Source organism: Salvelinus namaycush, chromosome 8 (assembly GCF_016432855.1).
Source record: "Salvelinus namaycush isolate Seneca chromosome 8, SaNama_1.0, whole genome shotgun sequence".
NCBI classification, from domain to species: Eukaryota; Metazoa; Chordata; class Actinopteri; order Salmoniformes; family Salmonidae; genus Salvelinus; species Salvelinus namaycush.
In genome coordinates, this window is record NC_052314.1 from 47,088,994 (window position 1) to 47,103,058 (window position 14,065).

The following is a 14,065-nucleotide window of genomic DNA, read 5'->3' on the forward strand; positions in this document are numbered from 1 at the left end:
TACCCAGCTTATTAATTAATGCTGTGGGATAAATCAGGTGTTTCTTGGTGGGCTTAAACAAATCTACTGTGGAAAAAAAGTGTACACTTTACACACGTTTATTGACTTTAAAAAAAGACCAATAACATGACAGATATAGTAGAAATGCTACAAAAAATCTATTAGTTCGTATGTATTTTCCCAAGCCTGTCTGGATGTGAACTACTTTGTGCCTGAAAAACTTACGAAGCTGGGGCTTGTGTGGAGTATCCTGCGAGCAAGAGAGGATGTATAAACCTATAACCAGGCCCTTTATCTGTAAGAAAGGAATAGTAAAAATGTTAATTAATTAGAGCATGTTTTTAAAATGTATGTACTAAAGATTTAGAAATAAAGGGATTTAAAGCCGTATCTCACCCTTTAACGAACGGGAATCGATCGTTATCTCTCGCCCCGGTCTGTCGCGGAGAAATGCAATGTCTTAAAAAACAATGTTTTATTTTATACGAATACAGTCTTTCCTACAACAGCATGTTATAAACATTAAAGGTTATTAAAAGTGTAGTACTGTCTGGTAATGATGTATAACTGTTGTACAACAATGTTTATAAATAAAACATACGTGCATGTTTCAATATTGCGCAGTAAAATTGTTTTGGATGAATTATAAGATGTTTTAAAAAGGTCTGTACTAAATATTATGAATTAAATAAATGGTTTTAAAGAGGTATCTCACCATTAACTGTCTTTTAGCTCTATAATCATGAATGTCCCGGAGAAAAATAATTTCGGAAAAGACGTGTGCGTGCGCGGGGTTTGCGTGTGCGGGAATGCAGGTGTGTGTGTTTCAAAACAAAATTGGGTGGGGGTGTGTGTCTCTGCATGGGGCGTTTGAAACCAAAAAGGTGTGCTTCTCTTCAAATGGGCACTTTCGATTCATTTACCACACATGCCTTTCAAATACGTATTTATCTCACCCCCAAGGACGTGGGAGGCTAAAAAGTCAAACAACCCAGGCAGAATATTTCTTGTCTAGACAACCTCCTACGGTTTAAAACATATGTTATTTATAATCAGCCCATATACAAACGGCCCCCACCCAGGTCTATACATTTATTTCGGACACCCCCCAAGCTGCTTCCCCTGAGGTGCTACGAGGCATAAAGGCAATACAGACAGACATAACATGTCGAGACACCCTCCTGTTGTTTTGGGGTCTCTAAACATTCTGGGGTACTACTGGTCCATTTTTGCATACAGGATGTCGCCCGAAAAACATCACCCCCGCTCTGTAAACTTATTACATGCTATCTCTCGTTAGAGACCGCGGAGCGAGGCTAGTGAAACAGACCGTGTTCTAACCATTCTGTACGAAAGGCATTAGCGCAACTCCAAACACCAGGCCAACAGCCCAGAACCGCGGAATCGCGAGCTGCTAATAGATAATCTGTGAATCCATCCTAAAGGAGCTTTCTGAAGGTGAGTTAGTGAAAATAATATATTAGATTTGGAGGCATTAGGTACTTTTTCTGGAAATTGTTTGAATATTACAATTAGATATTGTTCTAATATTAAACAGGCGTTATATGTGTTTTTTTTACAGATATTCAGAAACGGATGGACAATTATTTATTTTTCTGGGCAATATGTCAAATGCACGTATTCTTATAAGTTAAAATGTATCTATTTTTTTTAAATACATGTTAATATTATCTAACGTCTGTATGATACCCGGAGGCTACCGGACATAATTGATTGCGTACTGACAGCGTTAGACGGGGATTCTCAGAAGCAAACTGCGCCCGGTCCTTTACGTAGCCCTTCGCCATCACACTATTTTCGACGTCAATCCAAAAATAAAATCCCTAATAATATTTATACATTAAAAACAAAAAGTGTGTACATAATTTTTTTTTAAACTAATCTTGTGTTCACAGCGGAACCACACCCAACAGGAGCAGATGAAACAGATGCTTTTCTACGGTTCTGTACGAACGGCCTTACCCTAACTCCAAACACCAGCCATCAGCCAAGAACAGATATATTATTTAAGAATGATAGGTATTAATTTTTACTTTTACTTTTATTTAAAAAAAAATTAAGGCTATTTATCCATTGAACCATAGTTTTTATTCATACAGTTTGTAAACAATAGCTTTTGCCCTCTTAGGGTCTATCGCTTATTATATCAAACCTCTCAGACTAGAAAGTATGATTAGAAACTATGATTAGAAACTATGGGCAACTATGTTCAAACTGTGATTAGAAGCGATAATTAGAAACTATGACAAAACTATGAACAACTATGAAGACAGGGCGTGTGTGTGTGAAATCTATTATTTAAGTGTGTAATATTACTCTCTCTCAATGTATACCCTTTTACTCAATGTATACCAAAGTAGCAAATATTTAACAACGTTTCAACATTTGGTATTGCAACATTTATGAAAGACAATGAAATACAATTTTAGGCAATTATCAATATAATGTGTTAAATAGTGTGCAGCTGTGATAACTTGGTAATATACTCTCTAAATCAAATCAAATTTATTTATATAGCCCTTCTTACATCAGCTGATATCTCAAAGTGCTGTACAGAAAACCAGCCTAAAACCCCAAACAGCAAGCAATGCAGGTGTAGAAGCACGGTGGCTAGGAAAAACTCCCTAGAAAGGCCAAAACCTAGGAAGAAACCTAGAGAGGAACCAGGCTATGAGGGGTGGCCAGTCCTCTTCTGGCTGTGCCGGGTGGAGATTATAACAGAACATGGCCAAGATGTTCAAATGTTCATAAAAGACCAGCATGGTCAAATAATAATAATCACAGTAGTTGTCGAGGGTGCAGCAAGTCAGCACCTCAGGAGTAAATGTCAGTTGGCTTTTCATAGCCGATCATTAAGAGTATCTCTACCGCTCCTGCTGTCTCTCTAGAGTTGAAAACAGCAGGTCTGGGACAGGTAGCACGTCCAGTGAACAGGTCAGGGTTCCATAGCCGCAGGCAGATCAGTTGAAACTGGAGCAGCAGCACGGCCAGGTGGACTGGGGACAGCAAGGAGTCATCATGCCAGGTAGTCCTGAGGCATGGTCCTAGGGCTCAGGTCCTCCGAGAGAGAGAAAGAAAGAGAGAATTAGAGAGAGCATACTTAAATTCACACAGGACACCGGATAAGACAGGAGAAGTACTCCAGATATAACAAACTGACCCTAGCCCCCCGACACAAACTACCGCAGCATAAATACTGGAGGCTGAGACAGGAGGGGTCAGGAGACACTGTGGCCAGTTCCGATGATACCCCCCGGACAGGGCCAAACAGGAAGGATATAACCCCACCCAATTTGCCAAAGCACAGCCCACACACCACTAGAGGGATATCTTCAACCACCAACTTACCATCCTGAGACAAGGCCGAGTATAGCCCACAAAGATCTCCGCCACAGCACAACCCAAGAGGGGGGTGCCAACCCAGACAGGAAGATCACGTCAGTGACTCAACCCACTCAAGTGAAGCACTGCTCCAAGGGACGGCATGGAAGAGCCCCAGTAAGCCAGTGACTCAGCCCCTGTAATAGGGTTAGAGGCAGAGAATCTCAGTGGAGAGAGGGGAACCGGCCAGGCAGAGACAGCAAGGGCGGTTCGTTGCTCCAGAGCCTTTCCGTTCACCTTCACACTCCTGGGCCAGACTACACTTAATCATATGACCCACTGAAGAGATGAGTCTTCTGTAAAGACTTAAAAGTTGAGACCGAGTCTGCGTCTCTCACATGGGTAGGCAGAACATTCCATAAAAATTGAGATCTATAGGAGAAAGCCCTGCCTCCAGCTGTTTGCTTAGAAATTCTAGGGACAATTAGGAGGCCTGCGTCTTGTGACCGTAGCGTACGTGTAGGTATGTACGGCAGGACCAAATCGGAAAGATAGGTAGGAGCAGACCCATGTAATGCTTTGTAGGTTAGCAGTAAAACCTTGAAATCAGCCCTTGCCTTAACAGGAAGCCAGTGTAGGGAGGCTAGCACTGGAGTAATATGATCAAATTTTTGGGTTCTAGTCAGGATTCTAGCAGCCGTATTTAGCACTAACTGAAGTTTATTTTTTGCTTTATACGGGTAGCCGGAAAGTAGAGCATTGCAGTAGTCTAACCTAGAAGTAACAAAAGCATGGATACATTTTTCTGCATCATTTTTGGACAGAAAGTTTCTGATTTTTGCAATGTTATGTAGATGGAAAACTGTCCTTGAAACAGTCTTGATATGTTTGTCAAAAGAGAGATCAGGGTCCAGAGTAAAGCCGAGGTACTTCACAGTTTTATTTGAGACGACTTTACAACCATCAAGATTAATTGTCAGATTCAACAGAAGATCTCTTTGTTTCTTGGGACCTAGAACAAGCATCTCTGTTTTGTCCGAGTTTAAAAGTAGAACGTTTGCAGCCATCCACTTCCTTATGTCTGAAACACAGGCTTCTAGCGAGTGCAATTTTGGGGCTTCACCATGTTTCATTGAAATGTACAGCTGTGTGTCATCCGCATATCAGTGAAAGTTAACATTATGTTTTCGAATGACATCCCGAGAGGTAAAATATATAGTGAAAACAATAGTGGTGCCAAAACTAAACCTTGAAGAACACCGAAATGTACAGTTGATTTGTCAGAGGACAAACCATTCACAGAGACAAACTGATATCTTTCCGACAGATAAGATCTAAACCAGGACAGAACTTGTCCGTGTAGACCAATTTGGGTTTCCAATCTCTCCAAAAGAATGTGGTGATCAACGGTATCAAAGGCAGCACGAGGACAGATGCAGAGCCTCGGTCTGACGCCATTAAAAGGTAATTTACCACCTTCACAAGTGGAGTCTCAGTGCTATGATAGGGTCTAAAACCAGACTGAAGCATTTCGTATACATTGTTTGTCTTCAGGAAGGCAGTGAGTTGCTGTGCAACAGCTTTTTCTAAACATTTTGAGAGGAATGGAAGATTCGATATAGGCCGATAGTTTTTTATATTTTCTGGGTCAAGGTTTGGCTTTTTCAAGACAGGCTTTATTACTGCCACTTTCAGTGAGTTTGGTACACATCCGGTGGATAGAGAGACGTTTATTATGTTCAACATAGGAGGGCCGAGCACAGGAAGCAGCTCTTTCAGTAGTTTAGTTGGAATAGGGTCCAGTATGCAGCTTGAAGGTTTAGAGGCCATGATTATTTTCATCATTGTGTCAAGAGATATAGTACTAAAACACTTGAGTGTCTCTCTTGATCCTAGGTTCTGGCAGAGTTGTGCAGACTCAGGACAGCTGAGCTTTGGACGAATACGCAGATTTAAAGAGGAGTCCGTAATTTGCTTTCTAATGATCATGATCTTTTCCTCAAAGAAGTTCATGAATTTATTACTGCTGAAGTGAAAGCCATCCTCACTTGGGGAATGCTGCTTTTTAGTTAGCTTTGCGACAGTATCAAAAAGACATTTCGGATTGTTCTTATTTTCCTCAATTAAGTTGGAAAAATAGGATGATCGAGCAGCAGTGAGGGCTCTTCGATACTGCACGGTACTGTCTTTCCAAGCTAGTCGGAAGACTTCCAGTCCGGTGTGGCGCCATTTCCGTTCCAGTTTGCTGGAAGCTTGCTTCAGAGCTCGGGTATTTTCTGTATACCAGGGAGCTAGTTTCTTATGACAAATGTTTTTAGTTTTTAGGGGTGCAACTGCATCTAGGGTATTGCGCAAGGTTAGATTGAGTTCCTCAGTTAGGTGGTTAACTGATTTTTGTCCTCTGACGTCCTTGGGTATGCAGAGGTAGTCTGAAACGCTGTATATGGCCCAGGAGGCCTGTAAAACAGTAGCTATAAAAAAAAGTGATTGAGTAGGCTGCATAGATTTCATGACTAGAAGCTCAAAAGACGAAAACGTCATTTTTTGGGGGGGGGGAATTGAAATTTGCTATCGTAAATGTTAGCAACACCTCCGCCTTTGCGGGATGCACGGTGGATATGGTCACTAGTGTAACCAGGAGGTGAGGCCTCATTTAACACAGTAAATTCATCAGGCTTAAGCCATGTTTCAGTCGGGCCAATCACATCAAGATTATGATCAGTGATTAGTTCTTTGACTATAACTACCTTTGAGGGATCTAACATTAAGTAGCCCTATTTTGAGATGTGAGGTATCACGATCTCTTTCAATAATGGCAGGAATGGAGGAGGTCTTTATCCTAGTGAGATTGCTAAGGCGAACACCGCCATGTTTAGTTTTGCCCAACCTAGGTCGAGGCACAGACACGGTCTCAATGGGGATAGCTGAGCTGACTACACTGACTGTGCTAGTGGCAAACTCCACTAAGCTGGCAGGCTGGCTAACAGCCTGCTGCTTGGCCTGCACCCTATTTCATTGTGGAGCTAGAGGAGTTAGAGCCCTGTCTATGTTGGTAGATAAGATGAGAGCACCCCTCCAGCTAGGATGGAGTCCGTCACTCCTCAGCAGGCCAGGCTTGGTCCTGTTTGTGGGTGAGTCCCAGAAAGAGGGCCAATTATCTACAAATTCTATCTTTTGGGAGGGGCAGAAAACAGTTTTCAACCAGCGATTGAGTTCTGAGACTCTGCTGTAGAGCTAATCACTCCCCCTAACTGGGATGAGGCCAGAGACAATTACTCGATGCCGACACATCTTTCTAGCTGATTTACACGCTGAAGCTATGTTGCGCTTGGTGACCTCTGACTGTTTCATCCTAACATCGTTGGTGCCGACGTGGATAACAATATCTCTATACTCTCTACACTCGCCAGTTTTAGCTTTAGCCAGCACCATCTTCAGATTAGCCTTAACGTCGGTAGCCCTGCCCCCTGGTAAACAGTGTATGATCGCTGGATGATTCGTTTTAAGTCTAATACTGCGGGTAATGGAGTTGCCAATGACTAGGGTTTTCAATTTGTCAGAGCTAATGGTGGGAAGCTTCGGCGTCTCAGACCCCGTAACGGGAGGAGTAGAGACAAGAGAAGGCTCGGCCTCAGACTCCGACTCGCTGCTTATTAATGGGGAAAACCGGTTGAAAGTTTCTGTCGGCTGAATGAGCAACACCGGTTGAGCATTCTTACAGCATTTCCCTCCAGAAGCCATGAGAAAGTTGTCCGGCTGCGGGGACTGTGCGAGGGGATTTATACTACTATCTGTACTTACTGGTGGCACAGACGCTGTTTTCCTTTCATACACTGAAATTACTCTCTCTCTCTCTCTCTCTCTCATATGCATATGCATTGATAGGTCTTAGATTTTATAGACATGGTATCTGTAAAACACATTGTGACAACTATTGAAGATGCAAAAAGGGGTTTTAAGAAATACATTTGTTTGACAGATGTGTATTATTATAATATATATATATATATATATATATATATATATATATATATATATATATATATATATATATATATATATAATTATCAGAATCTTTAGTATTATTATGTTACATGTGTCATGACGTTGGGTTGGGGGTAGGTTTATGACAGTCATAAATACCTCTTTCCCCCTTTTTCTCTCTCCCTACTATAACTGATGTGACATAAGGAAACCCATGGGTTAACATAGAGGTTCTGGTAACATCAGAAGTTGGGGGAAATGAACTATATTCTGGTGATCCGACCAACTGAACATATGCGGTGGTACTTAAGGTATATTATGTCAGTTCGGTTGCCCTCTGACACATCACATTCTCATCAATGATAGAATGACATAAACTCTACTGTGGAAAGTCTAAATGTCAGAGATATCGGATTCACATGGAATTGTTGTTTAATTCAAATGTTTGAATATGGCATTATTTGTGAAGAGATGAAATGTAATTTTAGCTTCCAAATGGGAGATCTGTGCTTTCATAAGTTTTCCTCTGCTCACAGTGGTCCGCCCCTGTGAAGAGGCATGGGTTAATAGACTTTTCAGACACACCCCTCTCCCTCCACTATAAAAGCCACGAACAAGGATATAACTTTCTGTTCCGGGTACGCTAGGATGACGATCCAGTGTCAGAATGGTTCAGATAATCACTATAGATGAAGCCAACATCAGCATGGACTTTGATTGTGAATGGTATGAACTTTGAACTCGTATTCACTACAGAAGTGATATCTCCTAGCCTTTGAGTTAGCAACAGCTAAACGCAGGTTCGGAAGGACAGTCCAAGTATCCCGTCTAACGTTCCCCAACGTATCCCGTGATTACCAGAGACATTCTTCAAAGGACAGTGGACTCGGGTTGGCGACACGGTCCATCTACCACCAACCTACTGAAGCGCAGCTCAGAGTAAATATGTATTGCATTTTCCTCTTCAAATGGGCGGTAATTTAGAATGCATAAGATACTGTATTTACGATAGTACAGCTCGCCTATGTTCAAGTCTCTCGCTCTTTCTCTAGGACTCAACCCCCTTTCCTTTGTGTAACAAGCTGTCATATCTATTCCGCCCGCTAGGGACGTTTTTCTGTGTGACGTAATTTGTGATCAAGTTATGAGTTAATTGTATATGTGTGATTCTGTGTGATTAGTTAGGTATTTAGTAAATAAATAATTAAAACCAATTTTGTATTGCTGATTCAACTTGTTAGCCAGGATTCTTGCAGATAATCAAGGACTTACAACTTTCAGATGAGACTGAATAAAATGACGATTAATGTGACTGCTATTTAGTAAAATATTACTAAATCTTTAAGAGTTTATTCGAAAGATAACAGCTCTATAAATATTCTTTCGTGGTGTCCCTCTCTAGTTAATTCATGTTTACATGATTAGTTCAATCAGGTAATATTAATTACGGAGAAATTATTTTATAGAATAGCATGTCATAGCAATTAATCTGGCATAGTCAAAGACACGACATATGCGAGACATACCCAGAACCAGGCAGTGATGAAAACATTTTAAAGGAGCTCTAATTCAAACATGCAAAGATATATATTTGATACAATTATCCCGTTAAAAAACAGTTGTTACAATATCACTTCTAATTGTGTACATTTCAAGGTTTCACAAACGTACAACAACTATCTAATTCTTGTTTCTTAGACTAACACACTGTAGAGTTTCCTATTTACTAAAGAACAATCACTAAGACAAAACACAAAAAGTTGTAATATAATATGTATACATGTCATTCTATACTGAAAACAGGTACATTCTGAAAGATTTTTGGAGGTTGATGTGATAACACATGTTTTTATTCATCTCACAATTTAAGGATCAATAATTGATCAAGAATACCAATAGGCATGATCTGATCCTCTTCCCTATTACGACATCATATAATGCACAGTCATATGCAAAACCATAAAACTCCGGCAAGAAAACAATGAAAACCTTAACATGACTACATGCATTGTCATTATTTTAGTTACCATCCACCAATGGTTGAATTAGGTACTTTTTCTTTGTACATGCACCGAGCCTCCAAGTGGCTGGAGCCAAACAACAGGCTAAATTAAAAAGACCCAAAATAAAAAGGATGTGAAAAGATGTGGTCAAATGTAATTTTTATGTTTTGTTTTTGTTACAACTAACAGGTATTCCTAACATTTGACATAACTAGTAAGCCTTACATTCCTGAATGTATATGGGCTCCCAAATAGGGACCTGGGAACACACGGGAGGGCTTGGACCACAAACCCTTCTAAGTAATTGACCCGAGAACATAATTGATATATTGTAATTTAAAGCAATGACCCATAAGAGAACACGGGACCAAGGCAATGCAGGACCCAAATAGAATTACAACAACAATATTCTTAATGAGAAATATAAGCTAATAAACAAATGTCTGCATAATGAAAGAAATGAAAACTGTCTCCAACATTGTATTTAGATATGTATAAAGCGTTGATATCGTCAGTAAGGTCACTGAGACTAACAATAGACATTAGTTATTGTGGGAGGTTTAGGCTTAAAATATATGGGAAGGATCAGGAATGTTAGAGATTTGGTCACAATGGGGATTTTGAAAGAGGGAGATTTAGAACCCCAAAGTAATAGTGGTAAGAAAGAGCCATTTCCCCACAGCATCGAAGCATGCATTCACTGACACTGACATTGTATTTTGTTATGTGAAGTAGCATAAGTATGGGTAAAGAGTTTACAATTTTGTTTAAAAAGTTCAGAATATGACTGTCATGCCCTGGCCTTAGTTATCTTTGTTTTCTTTATTATTTTAGTTAGGTCAGGGTGTGACATGGGGGATGTATGTGTTTTGTATTGTCTAGGGTTTTTTGTATGTTTATGGGGCAGTGTCTAGTCTAGGGGATTGTATGTCTATGGTTGCCTAGATTGGTTCTCAATTAGAGACAGCTGTCTATCGTTGTCTCTGATTGGGAGCCATATTTAGGCAGCCATAGTCATTAGGTAGTTTTTGGGTGATTGTCTATGTCTAAGTTGCCTGTGTCTGCACATATTGTTTATATAGCTTCACGTTCGTCAGTTTGTTGTTTTGTTTAGTTTGTAAAGTGTTCTTCGTCTTCGTTGATTAAATATGTGTTCATTTCACGCTGCGCCTTGGTCCTCCTCTCTTTCACGTTACGACGTTCGTGACAGAATCACCCACCAAACCAGGACCAAGCAGCGTGATACAACGCAGCAGCAGCGATCGCAGGACTATAGGAATTGGAAGGAAATTCTGGACAGCGGAGGACCCTGGGCACAACCTGGAGAATATCGCCGCCCTCGTGAAGAGCTGGAGGCAGCTAAAGCCGAGAGGTGGTGGTATGAGGAGGCAGCACGGAAGCGAGGCTGGAAGCCTGAGAGTCAGCCCCAAAAATTTCTTGGGGGAGGGGGCTAAAGGGGAGTGTGGCGAAGTCAGGTAGGAGACCTGCGCCAACTTCCCGGGCTTACCGTGGAGAGCGAGAGTACGGGCAGACACCGTGTTATGTGGAAGAGCGCACGGTGTCTCCTGTACGTGTGCATTGCCCGGTGCGGTACATCCCAGCTCCACGTATCGGCCGGGCTAGAGTGGGCATTGAGCCAGGTGCCATGAAGCCGGCTCAACGCATCTGGTCTCCAGTGCGTCTCCTCGGGCCGGTGTACATGGCACCAGCCTTACGCATGGTGTCCCCGGTTCGCCAGCACAGCCCAGTGTGAGTTATTCCACCTCCCCGCACTGGTCGGGCTACGGGGAGCATTCAACCAGGTAAGGTTGGGCAGGCTCGGTGCTCAAGGGAGCCAGTACGCCTTCACGGTCCGGTATATCCGGCGCCACCTCCTCGCCCCAGCCCAGTACCACCAGTGCCTACACCACGCACCAGGCTTCCAGTGCGTCTCCAGAGCCCTGTTCCTCCTCCACGCACTTGCCCTGTGGTGCGTGTCTCCAGCCCGGTACCACCAGTTCCGGCACCACGCACCAGGCCTACTGTGCGCCTCAGCCGGCCAGAGTCTGCCGTCTGCCCAGCGCCGTCTGCGCTGTCCGTCTGCCCAGCGCCATCTGAGCCGTCCGTCTGCCCAGCGCCGCCTGCGCCGCCCGTCTGTCCTGAGCCGTCTGAGCCGCCCGTCTATCCTGAGCCGCCAGAGCCGTCCGCCCGTCTGTCCTGAGCCGCCAGAGCCGCCCGTCTATCCTGAGCCGCCAGAGCCGTCCGTCAGTCAGGAGCCGCCAGTGCCGCCCGCCAGTCAGGACCTGCCAGAGCCGCCCGTCTATCCTGAGCCGCCAGAGCCGTCCGTCAGTCAGGAGCCGCCAGTGCCGCCCGCCAGTCAGGACCTGCCAGAGCCGCCAGTCAGCCAGGAGCTGCCAGAGCCGCCAGTCAGCCAGGAGCTGCCAGAGCCGCCAGTCAGCCAGGAGCTGCCAGAGTCGTCAGTCAGCCAGGACCTGCCAGAGTCGTCAGTCAGCCAGGACCTGCCAGAGTCGTCAGTCAGCCAGGACCTGCCAGAGTCGTCAGTCAGCCAGGACCTGCCAGAGTCGTCAGTCAGCCAGGACCTGCCAGAGTCGTCAGTCAGCCAGGACCTGCCAGAGCCGTCAGTCAGTCCGGAGCTGCCCCTCAGTCCGGAGCTGCCCCTCAGTCCGGAGCTGCCCCTCCATCCAGTGGCGCCCTCTAGGATGGTCTTCAGTCCGGGACTGGCTGTAAGGGTCCTCGCTCCAGAGGCGCCACCAAAGCGGGTATTGACTATGGTGGGGTCCACGTCCCGCACCCGAGCCGCCACCGTAAGAAGGCCCACCCGGACCCTCCCCTTCTATGTCAGGTTTTGCGGCCGGAGTCAGCACCTTTGGGGGGGGTACTGTCAAGCCCTGGCCTTAGTTATCTTTGTTTTCTTTATTATTTTAGTTAGGTCAGGGTGTGACATGGGGGATGTATGTGTTTTGTATTGTCTAGGGTTTTTTGTATGTTTATGGGGCAGTGTCTAGTCTAGGGGATTGTATGTCTATGGTTGCCTAGATTGGTTCTCAATTAGAGACAGCTGTCTATCGTTGTCTCTGATTGGGAGCCATATTTAGGCAGCCATAGTCATTAGGTAGTTTGTGGGTGATTGTCTATGTCTAAGTTGCCTGTGTCTGCACTTATTGTTTATATAGCTTCACGTTTGTCGGTTTGTTGTTTTGTTTAGTTTGTAAAGTGTTCTTCGTCTTCGTTGATTAAATATGTGTTCATTTCACGCTGTGCCTTGGTCCTCCTCTCTTTCACGTTACGACGATCGTGACAATGTCTCTTGTGAAAAATTAGATGGGGTACATATATTATGTAATTCATTTTCTTACACATTTTTAATAATACTTGGGAATACATTGCACAACACATACATTTAGATTATTTTAGAGTTGTAAAACTACAGGTAATTTACCCATGTTCGTGTAATTGTCTGTAGTTCTTGAAATTAGAGAAAATAAAAGGTAATCTAGAGAAAATATTGTAATTTATACATGAAAAACTCCCTCCTCGTAAAAACAATCTGCTGGTTTTGTACGATATGCTATTTGCAGGTAGCGAACAACTTTTACCCAATATACTCATCATAGAAACCTGTCCGTGCTTTACTTGGTGCAGAATGTGTTTCACCAAGGTAAAAATAGCCGTACCATTAGTTTGAAAGCCAATTACATGGTTTAATTCAAAAACCCTAGAGACAAACTACAAATTAACACTAGCTCAGCAGATGTACCCGGGAAGGAAATCCTACTTTATGGAGAGCTATGAGGACGCTACCAAAGCGCCATTTTCTTATTTAATCGTAGATTTAAAAGCAAATACTCCAGAACATCTGTCTTCTGTATATGTGTAGTACTGTATATATACATTTTTCATGTATAAATTACAATATTTTCTCTAGATTACCTTTTATTTTCTCTAATTTCAAAGAACTACAGACAATTACACTAACATGGGTAAATTGACTCTGATTCATCAAAAGTTCTTGTTCTCTACAGTTTAACATAAACAATATTTCACTCCACTCTAAAAATATACTTTTGGATTATAAACATGTATATAAAATTTAGAAAAGGAATACTAAAATATCCCTTGTATCGTCATGTCATATACATCATAACCCGCGGGGTTCACAGTTGTTCAAATGTTGCATATACATTTTTTAGTATCTCGGTATTGTGTTATATTGTTTTCTAGAGTGTATGAAAAATAATATATATGAATGCAGCTACCACTTCATTAAAAAACTTTAGATGCATTTGCCCCTAGATCATTTTGTTATATAATGGGTACATGTGGGGTTTGCTACCTCTGGAAGTTCCTTTGGTCTGTACAGAGTTAGGTAAATCTGCTCTTGCCCCTTACATGGGGAATAATCTCCAAGCTGCTCTAAACATTGCTGTTTTTTGATGTCTCTAGGTTAATCTCTAGACTGTTGAATGAGGCCTGTTACAACTTTCTTACAAAACCTTTAAAGGGAGTTTGTGAAACCATTTAATCATGGATGTATGTAAAACATACGCCTCCAAATCTAATATATTATTTTCACTAACTCACATTCAGAAAGCTCCATTAGGATGGATTCACAGATTATCTATTAGCTGCTCGGGATTCCGCGGTTCTGGGCTGCTGGCCTGGTGTTTGGAGTTGCGCTAATGCCTTTTGTACAGAATGGTTAGAATACGGTCTGTTTCACTAGCCTCGCTCTGCGG